Source organism: Anser cygnoides, chromosome 12 (assembly GCF_040182565.1).
Source record: "Anser cygnoides isolate HZ-2024a breed goose chromosome 12, Taihu_goose_T2T_genome, whole genome shotgun sequence".
Taxonomy (NCBI): domain Eukaryota; kingdom Metazoa; phylum Chordata; class Aves; order Anseriformes; family Anatidae; genus Anser; species Anser cygnoides.
This window is the reverse complement of record NC_089884.1, coordinates 17,626,392-17,642,191: the sequence shown is the minus strand read 5'-3', so window position 1 is coordinate 17,642,191 and position 15,800 is coordinate 17,626,392.

Sequence of the window (15,800 nt, the reverse complement as noted above, 5' to 3'; positions counted from 1 at the left end):
TGCATCAAATTTATTTACTGAATAGAATGGCTTATCCAGCTTGTCTCTGATAACCTGGAGTAGGCATGTGGGGAGAGATGAGAAGAGAGGAGGGAAGAGAAGAGAAAAGAATACAGACTGGCACTTCTAGGCAACCGAAGTCATTGCTGGCTATAAAAGCTTTGGGCCATGCTTACTAGACCTGCTTTCAATAAACAGTCGCAGCAGTGTATCTCCACTGGCACTGTACATTAGAATCAAAATTTAAAAATAAATTCAGCTGCTGCTCTTGAGAGCTGTCAAAATGAGAGCTACTGACATACTGATCTTTAGCATGAACATGGACCTGCAGTACCTAACCGTAAATGACACTAGAAACAAATGCAGTTATATCTGCTGAATTGCTGCAGCTTATCTCTGTCACCTTTTCCTTCCATGTTCTAAGGGATGGAAAGTGTGCATAAGTTATGTAAAATCATTCTGACATGTCTGAATTCATTTTCATCATGCCATTTGTTTTACACAGCACAAACAACAATCAGCCAAAGAGGAAAAAAAGGGATACATAACTCATCACGATCATTTTCAAAACCTGTTCTCACAATCTTCCTGCTCCACCTTGTATTGATTCTTACATACCTCTCAAATTTAAAGTATTACCTTTCACAAACTCCGATCCTGTGGTGACACAGCATTTAGGAGCATACAGAGTGGCTGCCCAAGGCTGGTAACATACCCAGGGACCCTCTCTCATGATAATGTGATGTCTGGCTTCCACAGCTCAGCCAGAACCCTAACCCTACAGAAACAACTGCAGAAACTAGGTGAAGCACCAGAGCTATTACTGTTATTACCAAAAGCATCAGACTCTTCAATGCCACCTTACCATTTCAAAGAGGGTTGCTATGGGAGAGAAAGAGAGCAAGAGAACAAATTCAGGGGGTTTTGCTGGGGCTCTGGGATTCACTCATATTGGTCTGTATGCTGGTCTGCTGATCTCTGAGCTACTCTGCCTCCCACTGCGTCTGATATTAGGAGTGCCAGAGCAGCTGAGAGATCAATGGAGCAGCTGAGGGAGCCAGCTGGCAGGGGAAAGGAGCAATGGATTGTGAGGGATAAAGAAATAACAGGGAAAAGAAAAAAAGATTTGTTGAATTAAACAGTAATGAGGAAGGGACGGAGGAACCTGCTAGCCCTTTTAGAGGGGCCACATTAAGTCTGCCACAAAACCTAGAAACCTCTGAAGCTTTCTAATCAGTGTAATGATGCAGATTCCCCTTCCACTGCATGAGCTGGGCTATTTTTTTTTCTCTTTATAAAAGGATGACTTTTCTAACAATGATATCATTCACAACGCATACATTTCTAGAGCCAAGGCAGCACTGATCTGCTAAGGTGATCATGGCCACACAACACATCACTCTATTGCAGAGCAGTCTGACATGATTCTCATTTGGGTGAAGAGAAGCTCGGATGTCATAAGGGAAGGCAAAGTTTGCAGAGAGAAGAACACGTCTTACTAGACCAACTGCTATATTTGGGAAAAATTGATAAGCATTCGGGCCTATAAGAATATCTTCACACCTGAAGCAGAAGCAGCAAACTTGAAGCTAAATATAGATCAGAACCAATTGCTGTGATTTAACTTAATTACGTTAATCTATTAGGCAATTTGAGAGAAATGGCTTGTTAGAATCTGCAGAGCAGAGGGACTTATTAACAAGAAAGAGACTAATAAGGGAATTAGACCCTGTTGGACAGAGAGAGAAGAGAGGTACAGTCACAGTTACAGCAAACTGGGGAATAAAGAAATGATGGGTTATGCAGAAAATGTTGATGTGTCAGAACATACTGATGAACATATGGTGAACATATTCTGAATTCCATATACTGATTGTGCTCCCTTTATGCCTGTTGGGTAGCTGATATGAGAGACGAAAATTCATACGCCCATATTTACAGCTAGCTCAAAGACAGACAACTTTCAATATGTACATCCCTTCTGGGAAGGGAACATAGCAATCCACTCATGAAAAAAATTAAATGGCCTTGCCCTCTGTTACATCTATAGATTCAATAGCCCCAAAGTACAGCTTTGATACCTAACGGCCCTATAAAACAATGTGGTTCTGCAGCTATATCAATGCGTTCATCTGTTGACTTGGGTATATAATCCATATCTATTAGTCAGGTGAATCATCCTTGCTGCCAAAGGGGGATCATAGAAATCCCTTGAGATTTCCCTGATGTTGGCGCTCCTAGCAGAGATAATAAGAGGAATAAAGGCTTCTTGTTTGGCACATCCATCAGTAGTTGTGTTCCCTTTACATTAGTGGAAGGAAAGGAAATTGACTGTCCTATTATAGGTATCTGCTGAGGAACAAAATCGGAGCAGTACATACAGAAGCTACTACAGAAGCTTAAAATAATTAGAACCACCAAAATTTCAATGACTCCATCAGTATCTTTGTTGGAAAGCTGATGACTGGCAGCTTATATCACTGCAGGCAAGAAAAAGAAGAGCTTAAATGAGAAATACTTTTTTAAAAATAAATTGGGGCGGAAGCACTGAGACAGGGGAAAGAAGGTAGAGTTTATTACCACTACAGTCTTTGACAAAAAAGCAAAGTGCAGGTGGGAGGAATAGTGCTCATTACTTGAAAATACAGTTGGGCTAAAAAAAAACCCACACATTTTATTTCTGTGATTTACAATGCAATGCTTTTCTTAAGAAAGCCTAACACACATGGGGACAGCTGTGATAAAATTGCTAGACAACACTGTCACCAGGAGTTTTGTCCAACCATTCAGTCAATATCTTTCCAAACAATCAAAAGTAAACATGGTTTCAAAATACATGCATTAATAGCATGGGTTTCTGTGAAGTATAATACCTAAGGAATATAAAGGAACAACAGACAGACGCAAAATTTAAATGGTGCAGTTGTAGATTTGGTATGAGATGTGAGATGACAAGCATTCCTACCAATGTGTATAACATTGTTGAAAATGCATGGAAGGCTGCTTCAGGCTGACCACTGATGAATAGGGTATTTGGTAAATATCCTCTGTATAAACTCGCATAACCCAAAAACAAACACAAAACCATAAATGCATACAACACAAGCAATGGAAACACCTACATTCGTTTCCAGGTTCACTGAGTACTAAAGGCAAAGAAAAAATCTGGAGTCCTTTAGAGCTTACCTAATTTGAAACAAATATACTCTTTTCTTCCTTATAAATTATAAGCAAAGCTTGTCAAAATCACTACAAAAATATCTACATTTAATGTCACCGGGTTGTTCACAAATACAGTTAAGCCAACTCTTTTTGCTTGAGTTATACTAATATTTATCTCCATCTCTCTTGCAGCTTAAGATGTGTTTGACACAGTGGCAGAATATAATACCAATTGTCTCAAGATAGATGTCAGTAGAAATACACATGGAGAACATGAAAGCATGTACCTCATGTGAACAGAAAGTTGAAGATGAGTTGTTGGCCCCTGGCCAGAGCATTACAACTTTTTATAACAGAACCAAAAAGGTGTTTCACAGACCCTTGTCCTAGACAGCACTTGGCCTGGATTTTCAATGCTTCATTCTAGAGGCTCATTGCTGATCTACGGGCTGCAGTTGGAACTGTTTCACTGACCTACTTCACTCTTCTGCTTCAAACATATTCCTGACTACATTGTTGGTGGGATACTACAGAGGAGGTAAAGCAAAAGCAGATCTTGTCCTGTGTCCATGCAGGGAAGTACAGTATCCGCAGAATGGACAAAGGGATGGCAAGTTTAAAGTGGCTACAAAAGGCCTAATTGAACTGGCCACTAAGCTTATTGTCTGGGAAATTCAGGAAGCAATGGTCCCAGGTTAAGGCCAGGAAAGGATCACTGGAGGACAGTGCTCCTCCTTCACAGTATTCCAAACATAGGGAATTTCAGCACCATTGCCATACTATTGTCACACTAAATATATTTATACATATATATTTAAATCCATATAAAATATATTCCAAGGACTAAAGTTATCTATCCCGTGTGTTTTGATCTTTACTTGAGAATTATAGATGCAAACACACAAACTGCGTTGCTCTTCTGACACCTTTTGGAGGCCTCTATGACACAGAACCCAGGAAGCACTACTTCAAGGGTTCATAAGCTAATTGAAAGGGTATTCCTACATATGACATCTGGATTCTTATCTGTTTCTTTATCATTCAGCTAATTTATCTAAGGCTACAGTGAAACAATTGCTTTGTTGAAGAAAATACCACATGAATATCATCCAGTGTTCCCTGCCAGATAAGACAGGCACTAAGAGACAGATATTTTCTTCTGTCTGCCACCAGAATACCTTTAAACAGACATCTGTGCCTCAGCTTCCCTATCTGCAAAGGGTGAAGGAGTATTTGTTTCCCAAATTTTCCATCTGGGACCAGGAAATATGTAGCAGATTTAGTTCAGTTTCGTTTTATATTTTGGGTTCATTTGATCTCAAAGCTCAAAAATATGCAAAGCCACATGACATTTAATTTGGAATATGGTGCATAAAAGAAAGACTGCACAATACTCAATAGCAAAGTGATGCCAAGCAATTGTTTGTAATAAAGAAATAATAATGGTACGCTATAGCTTTGTTCACTCTGGAAACAACAAAGAACGGCCATCAGCCTGCAAAATGGTGATACACGAAAAGTTGGTCTAATTTGCTAGGCCAGAGGAAGCGGGTGGTTTTGAACCCTCTGCCACCCTGGGTACCTAAGGAAAGAGATTAGAACGGGAAAAAACTGCAGAAGAGTGGCTGAAATATATGAGACCTCAGAACAGCACAAACTTCATTAATGAAAAAATCTGTATCTTCACAGTTCTCTTCTGGGAGAATTAATCAGATATTGCAGTTTCAGATTTATAGATTGCTGTACAAATGGGTAATCTGAGGGGAAAGTCTCATAAAAACTTAACAGCAACACAGAGATAATCTGTGGGCTCACAGTGGCCATGTCAGGGCTAATTGAAATGTTTAAGAGCAGCACAGCTTCCAGGCTCCCTGTGATACATGCTTAAGACACGAATATAGACCATCTCTTTGTCTTGACTGGACATATTTTATCACTCTGTATCATGAGACTGTCACCCCAGACTTCTAATTGCTCAAACCTTTAGACACAGGGCACCTAATAATTGCAGTACCATGGCTAGCCAATAATAAAGATAATTTACAGTTCAAAAGCAAAGGGTAATTTGTAATATGAATGGCTTTTTGTGTCCCTAAGCTCATTTCAGGGCTTGAGGATCCATGCAGCAACAGCTACAGCCTTTTGCCTGGGTGTGTGAGTTACTGGGCTTGTTTATTTAGCCATTTTGTTCCAGAGAAACACAGAAGCCAGTGGATTTAAGGGAAATCAATAGGGTGTTCAGCAAGCAGGTTCAAAATTTTATCTTTATGAATTTCTCTCATTCAAGAATACCTCCTGTACAAACAAAATATTTGTACAACTTTGTATATTCAGTTATTAAGGATACCTGTAAGTGGTACTGAAGTGTACAAGATCAAAAGGAATCTTAAAACTCGTTCATAATTAGAGCAGCACCTAAGTCACAGTTTCATTATGGTTATGCAGGAAAACAGGGGTTAGTGAAAGCAAAACCACTAACTTCTGGGAGGGAGAGGATCAAGAATTCTTGTCTTTATCAACACCAGGAGGAGACCGAAATGCCTAAGGAAGTATTTTTGCTTGGTAACTGCATGCTCCAAACAACTTCTCCCACATGCAGGTCCTTTCTAAGCAGTCTCCCTATGCTGCTCTGCTCCCTCTAATACGCTCCAGGGCAGACCCACCAAGACCCTTGAGTCTGCGTCCCGATCAGAGTTTTCTCTTCTACAGCACCAGGCTCCTATTATACAACCACATTTTTCCCTTGCTTTTTTATGGTTCTCTCAGTTTAGACTCAGAGCCCATGCCACAGCCTTAGACCACTCCTGCCTTTTGCCTCGCCACCCACATTGCGAGCATTACGAGAACAAAGCCTGTTACTGTAAAGCTTTAAGCCATGACAGTTTTAAAGAAAGTCACAGTGCACTCTGCATACAAGAAGGATCTCTTTACTCCTCGGTGAGAGCTTGTTTTTGGAAGAGACAAAGAACAATTAAGATGCACGTGTTTTCCTCATGGAGGCACATCTCTGATAACCAAAATCACGGAAAGTCTGCCTAAGCAACCATTTGAGGCTCTTGTAACTTTTTTGCCTTTTGCCCAGCGTGTCTGATTGCTCTGAATGTATTGAATACACCCATCCATCTCACAATGGTAAATAGGTCTTAAAAATCTTGTTGACAATCTTACCACCAAACTCAAGTGCAATTAAAATTATGGGAGGAAAAGAAAGAAAGAAAAGAAAAAAAAAAAAAAAAAAGGAAAAAACAGAGCACAAGGAAAAATAAAATGCTAACAGGGTCCTTCCAAATGCGATCATACTGACAAAATGGCACTGGAATCTGTGTTTGTTTTAAGCCTACATTGTTTAAAAGCAGCAGGGGACCGAAATGATGATGGCATCATACTGGCTGAAGGGTGGAACCTGAAGTGAACTCTCAAGCCAAATTCTAATCTCAGATTTCAGTTTCTGTATTCTTCATTAAGACAAACCCGTGGACATCGATGGGACTCCAGCATGAGGACAGCTATGCAAGCACAGCATTAGAATCAAAATCTGCTATATGGGAACCACACATGAAAATGCTATCCACAGTTTCTCTCACCAGACGTCAAACATCTTGAGAGATCAAGTAAAGGAAAGCAACATTCATAAAATCAAAACCACAAATAATTAAATATTTAGTTTTCTAATCAAGTCAAGTTGTGTGTAAGCCCTTAAACAGTATTTACAAGCATTTGATTTTTCTCCGTTGACTGTAGGAGTACTCATAGGCTCACTGATCAGAACCTCGTTTGATTTAAAACAAGCTCACTTGCCATGTCAGGTGTTTGGCTTCTTTTTTTTCTTTTTTTCTTTTCTTTTCTCTCTCTCTCTCTCTTTTTTTCTTTTTCTTTTCTTTTTTTTTTTTCTTCTTATTTCTTGCTGTTCCTTTAGAATCTTGTAAACCAGGTCAATTTATTGAAATGTCAACTTTTATAAATATCCCTATCCAGCCAAGCCTCTAACTTAACACATACTGTAATTACAGCACAGCCATTTATGGAAAGTAGCTGAAAGTGGGGTAGCCTTTCTTACTCACATTGAGAAATATCCTACTCCTTGAGTCAACACTTTTATTTCAGTTAATTGACTTTTGGAATTCACTCTGGAAAATGTATTAGCAGTTGCAAGATCTCTCCCAAATCTTACTGCTTTTTCAAATAAGTCTCAATCTTTCAAAAGGGCATTAAATATCTCTGTGATTTAACATTTTCTGTTGTGTTATTGAAACTTTTGCTTTGCCAAAATGAGGGTGGTCACCTATAAGGTCAGAGTTATATGGAAACAGAAGTAAATAAATACACCCATTTTTTTTTACACAGATACATAAAAAAAAAAAGACCCCCCCCCAGAAGAAGGCCTCACCAACACCTTCCTAAGATTAGAGAGAACTTTAAATTAATCTTATTCTCATTATTTGATATTTTGCCAAAATGAAAAAGAATAATCAATATCCTTTTATTTGGCAGGAGCTGCAGGCTCTTGGAAAAATGACATCTTAAAATAAAACAGCAAGCAAAACATCAACAGAGAAATGTGATCCCAGACAGCAGTCAGAAACAAGAAGCAGAAGTAGACATTACACAAGGAAAAAAGAAAACAAAAAACAAAAGAAAAAAAGTGTATATATTATCAAGTTTAAGCAACATTTGAGTCCTTTCTACTGTACCAGCATAGCTATCTGATATGTGCAGTTTCAGTGTGGAACAATTTGCCCAGTGTAGGAAAGTACTGAACTCTTGCCTATCCTGGAACACGAGATTTGTTTTATAGATACCCTGGCTTAGTCCAGATAAAAATCAACTAGCATTTCATTTGAGCGAGTCTGCAATAGAATACTTTGCCCTGTTTGACTCTCTCGTACCAGGACCATAGATCATTTACTATCTCCCTTTCTCACCCTCCCCATCTCTGTAAATATTTGTTTTTGGAAAGACACATTCAAAGTGATTTTCTTACACAGCAATGCACAAAATTCCCAGTTGTCTATGGGCAATGACATGGTTTTGGGAATACAGTAAACTTCCTTTTGTTCATGTCATCATTATTGACACTTTGAAACTGAAAAAGGAGGAAAATAAATCAGCTACTGATATGAAATATCCATGGCATAGCTCTAGGCAAACAGATGTTTTTTATTTAAAATTAGGGGCTTGCCTGAGACATGAGTGGATTTGAAGTCAAACCAAGCTACTAAACCAAATCTTTTTTCTTCTTGCCAGCAGACTCCCACAAATAACTATATATAGAAGCTAGTAATTGGCCTGTATTTTGGCTTGTAATGGAAATCCAGGTAACACAAGTACTCTGTACTCCAATGATTAAGATTTATTCACTCTTTGTCTTGCCAAATATGAATATAATTTGAATCAAACAGATTAAAATGAAACCTCTTATTCTAAAGTATTTGTGGCAGTCTCCAAAAAAAGGCAGGGGGGTGAGAGCAGTATGTCCAGAATCCATGTTATTCATTATGTACAATAAAAATATGAATATTTCAAATACAGCAGCTGCAATTACTGACCTGAAGAGTAGCAATATTTTGTACTTTACAAGTCCTTTTTTTTTTTTTTCAAAAAGAATATCTTGTGTTTTTTTCCCATTTGAAAGTGAATATGCTGGACATTGCAATTCATGGTTGCAGAAGTGAAAGAATTCTGTCTCTTAAAAGCATGAAGTATAACAAGGGCAAAGCACATGAATGTTCTACACCACATTGGGAAACACATGACATATGGATAGACAGACAGACAGTTGAATACAGATAACTGTGCATCTTTGGTGGAATTTGAAACAGGCTTTCTCACTGGCCTTTGTACATGCTGATCTGAGGGAGCAGACCAAATGCTTTTCAAAATTTTGACTCCTCAGGGGACAAGAATTATTTTGTTAACAGACCAGTAGAGTTTAAGCATAAAATCTAGGGAATGTCAATCAGAGAAATGTTTTGCAATCTTGCTATAATTATTAGGATGCTTTGCAGAAGTTTTAACTGATTACTGATTCACATCACAAATGAGTATAGAATATACTTCCTTTCAAAACCAGAGTTCTTTTTAAATACCTGGTCAGGTACTATAGAAATGTACAGGAGAGCACGCTACTCCAACCAGAGATGTTCATTGCCAGAACGTATGTAGCTTTTTCTAAAGAGAGCCCTGATCTTTATTTCCAAAGTGTTACAAGCCATAGCTTGATAAAAAGGACACTGAACAGAAAAATCTCTTGGGTGAAATGGAAAACCAGCAGATATGGAGCCTTTGTATTTGATCAACTGTTCACAATCAAATATTACGTAGACATAATATAGCATAGACTACCATACTAAGTGTGCAGAATTGGGTGTAAATCAGGAAAGGCATCTTTGAGGCACTTATTGCTGCTTTTGCTGAATACTGAACTATTGAGAAAGTTATAAAAATATTAATGCAGATCAACTGACAGGCAGAGTGCAGAAAAGATTCAAAAGCATTTGACGAATGGCTCTACAATTTTGTCACAGTGACTATATTTTATTCTACACATATTACAATCATATGGTGAAGCCTATGAAGCGCTTTGGGATTTATTTAAACATGGGAAAACTACAGCAAAACAGGCATGTAGCAACCTTTTCATATTACCTTTTTGGATTAGTTTATATTTATTTATTTATTTATTTATTTATTGTCCTGACTCCTCATTTTTAGGGGGTTGGTTGGCTAACTTCTGAGAGAGGAAAGGTTCTTTGAGCACAAGGAAAAGCTGGAAAGACAGATGCCATCTACGTTACCATTTTTTGTGCTGAAGGAAAATAAAACAAGATGGTAATTTCCACTGAATAGAAATTTTTAAGTCAATTCCAGCTGTGACCATGTGATCAGCATCTACCGTGTTTGGCACTTCAGTCAAGCACATCTGGCAAAAATATTTCAGAGGTGTGGGGAGAAAGAGGACATTTTGTGTGGAGATTATGTTTTATTTTAGCATGCAAAATAGTTTGTTTTCTGTAGGATTTTTTAAAAGCTTTGTGGGTAGATGATAGATGGGAAGAATCCTGAAAATAAGTATGAGCACAGGGTACGCACAAATAGGATCAAAATGACAGAGTGTCCTGGTTTCATGGAGCAATCACAAAGGCCAAATTATAAGGGAATGATTTAATTTTTTCTGAGTTTTAACAGAATGTAACTGTTAAAATAAAACATATATAGACAGATTCCCTTGAAAATTTTTATGTTACACTGAGATAAAGAAACAGGAAGCAGACAACAGAAAATAAGTTAATAGTTAGAAAGAAACGCTGTTAAAATGTCTCCTAAATAGTAAATACTACTGGTAAATTAAACTTAGCTAAAAATAATTAAGTATATTTATAACACATCAATGAAAGACATGGAATTTATAGAATGAGGTCAGTTCTTTGCACATTACTATCTAAGGCTACCTGCACCATACACAATTCAATATGCAGCCCTTCTTACAACCACACTGAACAAATCGACTCCCCCAACTTGCATCCACGACTGTGCTAACCTGATCGCACATGTATTCATTTTCAGCACACCTATCAGCTACAATTGGCTATGTGACTGGTCCTCTTGTCCAGTACCTAGCAGCTTTGAAGACGTAACTGTGCCCTGGATAAGCTCCCCTGATCTCTGCTATGCTTGCAGGACTGACGCCTACACATGGATGCAAGTGCTTAACATCAGGCATTTGAATCTAGCCTTGGATTCTTGGTCATCAGAGAACAATTGTTTCAAAGTCTCTCAAACTTTCTTCTTCTAAGGAATAAGTATTTCCAAAAGTTTTGTTAGTGAGTGAGAATGTAAAGAACACACATTCTATTATTTCTACAAGATAGGGGGGTATGAAGTTAAAAAATGCTCGAATCCAGAATCACTGCTCTATGCTGCTGCTCAGCTACTAATTGAAGAACTGAGGTGCTCGGTTCCCACATGTATTGGATTTGTGCAATTCCCTCTTCACAAGTTTTTTTTTTTATTCTCCTCCCCACTATCTGATATATAAACCTCTAATAAGACAACTTTTAAAGAGGTAAATCTATGACTTAAATCTGGTTACTGGCACGTTGCTTTAGAAATGATCACTGCAAAAGAAAACATCTGGAACGGAGGAGTCAGTTGTTCACTACATTAGAACAGTTTCAGGCTACTTTGCCACAATTAATTTTTACATTTGCCTATTATTGCAGAAAAGCATACTATTTTCCAGCTGCTGATAGGCTGGTAAAGCCAGCAAAACCTAACTACATTTTAAGCACTGCAATTTAGTGCAATTATTTGGAAATAAACAATCTGCTCTGTCAATTAAACATTATTTAGGTTACATTTTTGATACATCACACAACCAGGCTTCAGGGCTTCCTTTGTGAAAACTGACATTCAGTTGCTACCGTCTGTGTAACAAACAGCAAACAAATGGATCACACAAAGCTAGCCTTAAAAGGATTATAATCTCTCTCCTATCTAGAAGTTACATAGGAATTATTGTTCGCCTGTATAACAGCATTCAGTGATAGCAGACAGTTATTTTTCCTTTCATTCTTTACAGGACCAGGGAGAATCACAGAAGCAGGATTTAAAACATTAGCAGAAGTTCTGTAAGGGAACTCCCCTTGAATTCTGTATGACTCAAACATGCTTTATGTTTGAATTTGTTTTGGTAAAATATCAAACAACATGATGCTGTCAAATGTTATTTTGAATATTATTAAATCATTGCTGTTTACAGTCACATCATGTTGTTTTGCCTCCAACTATGTAAATTATTAAATTTTCCATAGTTATCTGCTGGTCAACAAGAAATGTCAAACACTCTGTTTCCTTTTTCTCTTTTCATCATTAATTCATGTTTTTATGTTAACAAACATATAAATTGTTTAAAAATTTGTTGTTGTTGTTTCAGAACTTTTGTTTTCAAATTTAAATGTGACATTCATTATTTTCTTTATTCTTTATCTTTAAATGAGACCCTGTAGAAATTACAGAAACTTTTAGAAAAACTTTTTCTAATTTTTCTTTCTGGTTCCACCTTCTAGTGCTTTGCATGGCGTCTCAATATTGAAGTGAAGTTGAATTTTCAAACAGTTAGTCAACAGCATTTTTTAGATGAATAAAGCTTTCCTTTGAACTACATGTAATACAGTATCCAGAGTTTCTGTGCTCAGATTTTCCACTGTTAGACCATATTTCAGAGATCAATTCCAATTTCACAAATTACTACTCTTACTCGTCCAAAGCATTGTTTAGGACCCAGCCTATATAAGCCATTTTGTCAGTCTAGGCAATTTGTTTCTCTCAATGGGAACTGCATCTGCTATTTTAATTCATGTCTTACAGGGCTTGTGACTGTGTTATATGCAAAGCTAGGAAATAGTTCATAGAAGTACCATCTCTTCCAACCAAAGGGTACAGTGAGGCCAGAAAAGTGCTGTAGTAAACAGAATGACCAAGAAGCCAATCATGTACTTTTTATGAAACTTATAGGTCATGACAGTATTAATTACCTCAAAATCCTGTAAAATAGAATTACAGTCAGCAGTCTTGTTTGGGGCGTGACACTAATTTAGTGTATAATGGAGTACAGGTGGCAAACTATACTTTCTGAATGCAAACAGTAGCCGTGTTCTAAGACGCTAACACCTTTCAGAAATGATGTGGTTTTACCAAAGAGAACTGAAGCAAGCAGAACTAAAGGAGTTCAGAATGAACCTGCCCTGAGGAACAGATAAGCAAGACTTGCAGTTTCAAAAAAAAAACTAGCTTTCAAATACAGACATAACCATCAATCCACAAATAACACTATTAGTATTTATGTAAAACAGAAGTTGCATCTGCACATACATTTAGAAAGTTGCCGGTAAGGTTTATACCTTGTTAGAACCTACAGTTCTAGTGCAGATCAGCACACAATGACATCTGAGGTGTAACAAACCAGCCTGTGATCCAGCAAGTCCCTTCCAGATATACAAGTACACTCTAGGTTTGTGTCCTTGACCAGCATTCCTTCCTGTGACCACTTTACCACCTTGCAATTCTTTGCAGAAGCACTTTTGTACAGATGTTCTCATGGCTGGAATGCTTGGTCTTCTACCCCCTTTTTTTTTTTTTTTCCCCTGCCCTCTAGAGCTTTGCATGGTATCTCAATACTGTGCGTCAAATTTTTCTCTCTTGTTTTTCATTCATTCCAGATTGCACTGAGACACAGGGCTGAAATGCAGCAGATTCTGTTCTTAAGATTTTAGTAGAAAAACTTTGGAAAACTTCACATCTTAAGACAGTCTGTGAGAAAGGAATAAAGCATTTGGCTCCCCCTCTGAAGTACAAGTTTTGGGATGGAAAGTTAAGAAGCTCTCCACGTGTCTGTATAATTTTTATGCAATACAGTCAATTATACCAGATATATATTGCAGAGACAGCATTTAACTAGCCCTCCCAAATGCTCAGCCTGGCTCTGCATTCTGTGGTATAATCCTGTTTGCTAAGGACTAGGCCCACTTAGAGAGGGGTGGACAGCCTAAAAATGAATAGATGTTCTGTTTTCAGCAATCGTACCACACTCATGCTAAAGGGGAATGCTCTGCAGTGCATCCCACTTGCTGGAGAAAAGGCAGCCTTCTATACAAAAAAACCTCTTTGCAAGTACCTGCAGATACTTGACAAATGACATTTGTTAATAGTTAGGTCTTGAATGAGTCCTAATCTCTGATGAAGCAAATGCCTTTAACATTGCCATCAAACTCCATATACTATTTAGTATGTCAAAATACTCAAGTCCTGTTGCCAAAGCATCAACCTGGTTTTGCCTCAGATAACAGCACTCTTAGATTAAACTAATTAATAATAGGTTTTCCACCTATGAGAGTTAACATAAGTTAACATAATGTTTTAAAACTGATTTCTTTGCTTCTTCCTCTGTTATTTATCATGAATTGCCACCAATGAAGGTAGTACGTACATCCAAGGGAACGTAATGCCAGAACTTACACTCTCAATAAGTAGAATCTCAATACTGGCAGCAATGGCAGCCATCTGTGATAGCTCAGCATTGCTAGTGATGTAACTACAGCACTTCTACATTCAGCACAACAAGCTCACTTCACATGAACATTGTCAATTAAAAGCCGATTTCCACTCTGCCTCTGATATGCCTTATATGTAGTATGGAGGAGAGTGGTGCAACTCATATTTTCACCTGTTTAGCTTCTTGTCCTGACCAAAACATTAGCCAGATGCCAAGCATGGGGAGAGGAAGAGGGGACCCGAGGCCTTGATTCCTTCAGCAGCAGCTGGCTAATCTGGACTAGGGGACTCTGAAGGGTATTAGACTGCTTTAAATATAGAATCCTAGAATCATTAACATTGGAAACGACCTCCAAGGTCATCTAGTCCAATTGTCCTCCTACCACCAATATTATTACCCACTAAACCATGTCCCTAAGTACCACATCCAGCCTTTCCTTAAACACTCCCAGGGACGGTGACTCCACCGCCTCCCTAGGCAACCCGTTTCAATGCCTGACCACTCTTTCTGAGAAGAAATTTCTCCTAATTTCCAATCTGAATTTCCAACATGCAGTCACACACAAAGACCTCTATGGAATTGCAATTCCACCAACTACCAGTCAAATGCCAAACACCAGTCTGCGTGCTTACAGTAAAATCTTCATGAAAATGGGACAGGTGAGGTTCCAGTACCTCATATTTATGGCATACTTTGTATCAAAAATGTTTTGCTGAAAACAGGGCCAAGAATTGGATGCAACAAAATGGAACTGATGTCACTAGCAGGAAACTGCATAAACATCACAAACAGGATATTTATGAAGAGACTGCACAGATACAGCCATGAAATGTACTAGATAGTTATCAAGACAGTGACAAAAAATCAAAATTATAATGCATTTCTCAATTACTTTTCCCCCTTTTCCCTCTGTCATTGAGTAGCATATAGCTGTTAGGATATTGCTTTACAGTTAAGGAATTTAAACTCAGGAAACTCTCACAAAGTCAGCTCATTTCAATATCTCCAGCAATGCTGATGCAACAAGATCATTGCTAACGTGTGGGAAAGGGTCACAATCACCATGTCAGCTAATGTTAGCTAATGTAGCTAATGTAGCTAATTGTAGAAGTAACACTTACAATCCCTGCATCCATGCGTATCTGTGCAAAGAGCTACAGCATAGTCCTCTTTATAAAAGTTTGCAATTAAAAAAAAAAAATCTTTCTAGACTGCAATATGCCAACTTCTATACTGGTTAATTGTTATTACTTTTAAGGGACTTGATCAGGACATGATAGATCAGGACACAAGAAAATTACATAAATAAAAATATATTCTTGACCAGATGAGTTTAAGATTAGAGCTAGCTAACTTCTTTCAAAAATTCATGCACCAAGGAATTCTTTTTCATGAAAAACGTTCATGATTGTACAACCACCTCTCCAGGGAGCAGCTGACACAAGAAGACTTGGCCCATAGAAATCAAACAAAGTATTGTATATTTTTATTTACTCCAAGCAAGATTTTTCTCTTGGGTAGTTCACTGCCAGACTTCCATTTCTGTGCTTGGACTTCTCTATAAACTCACAGCCATCCCAGTGCTTCA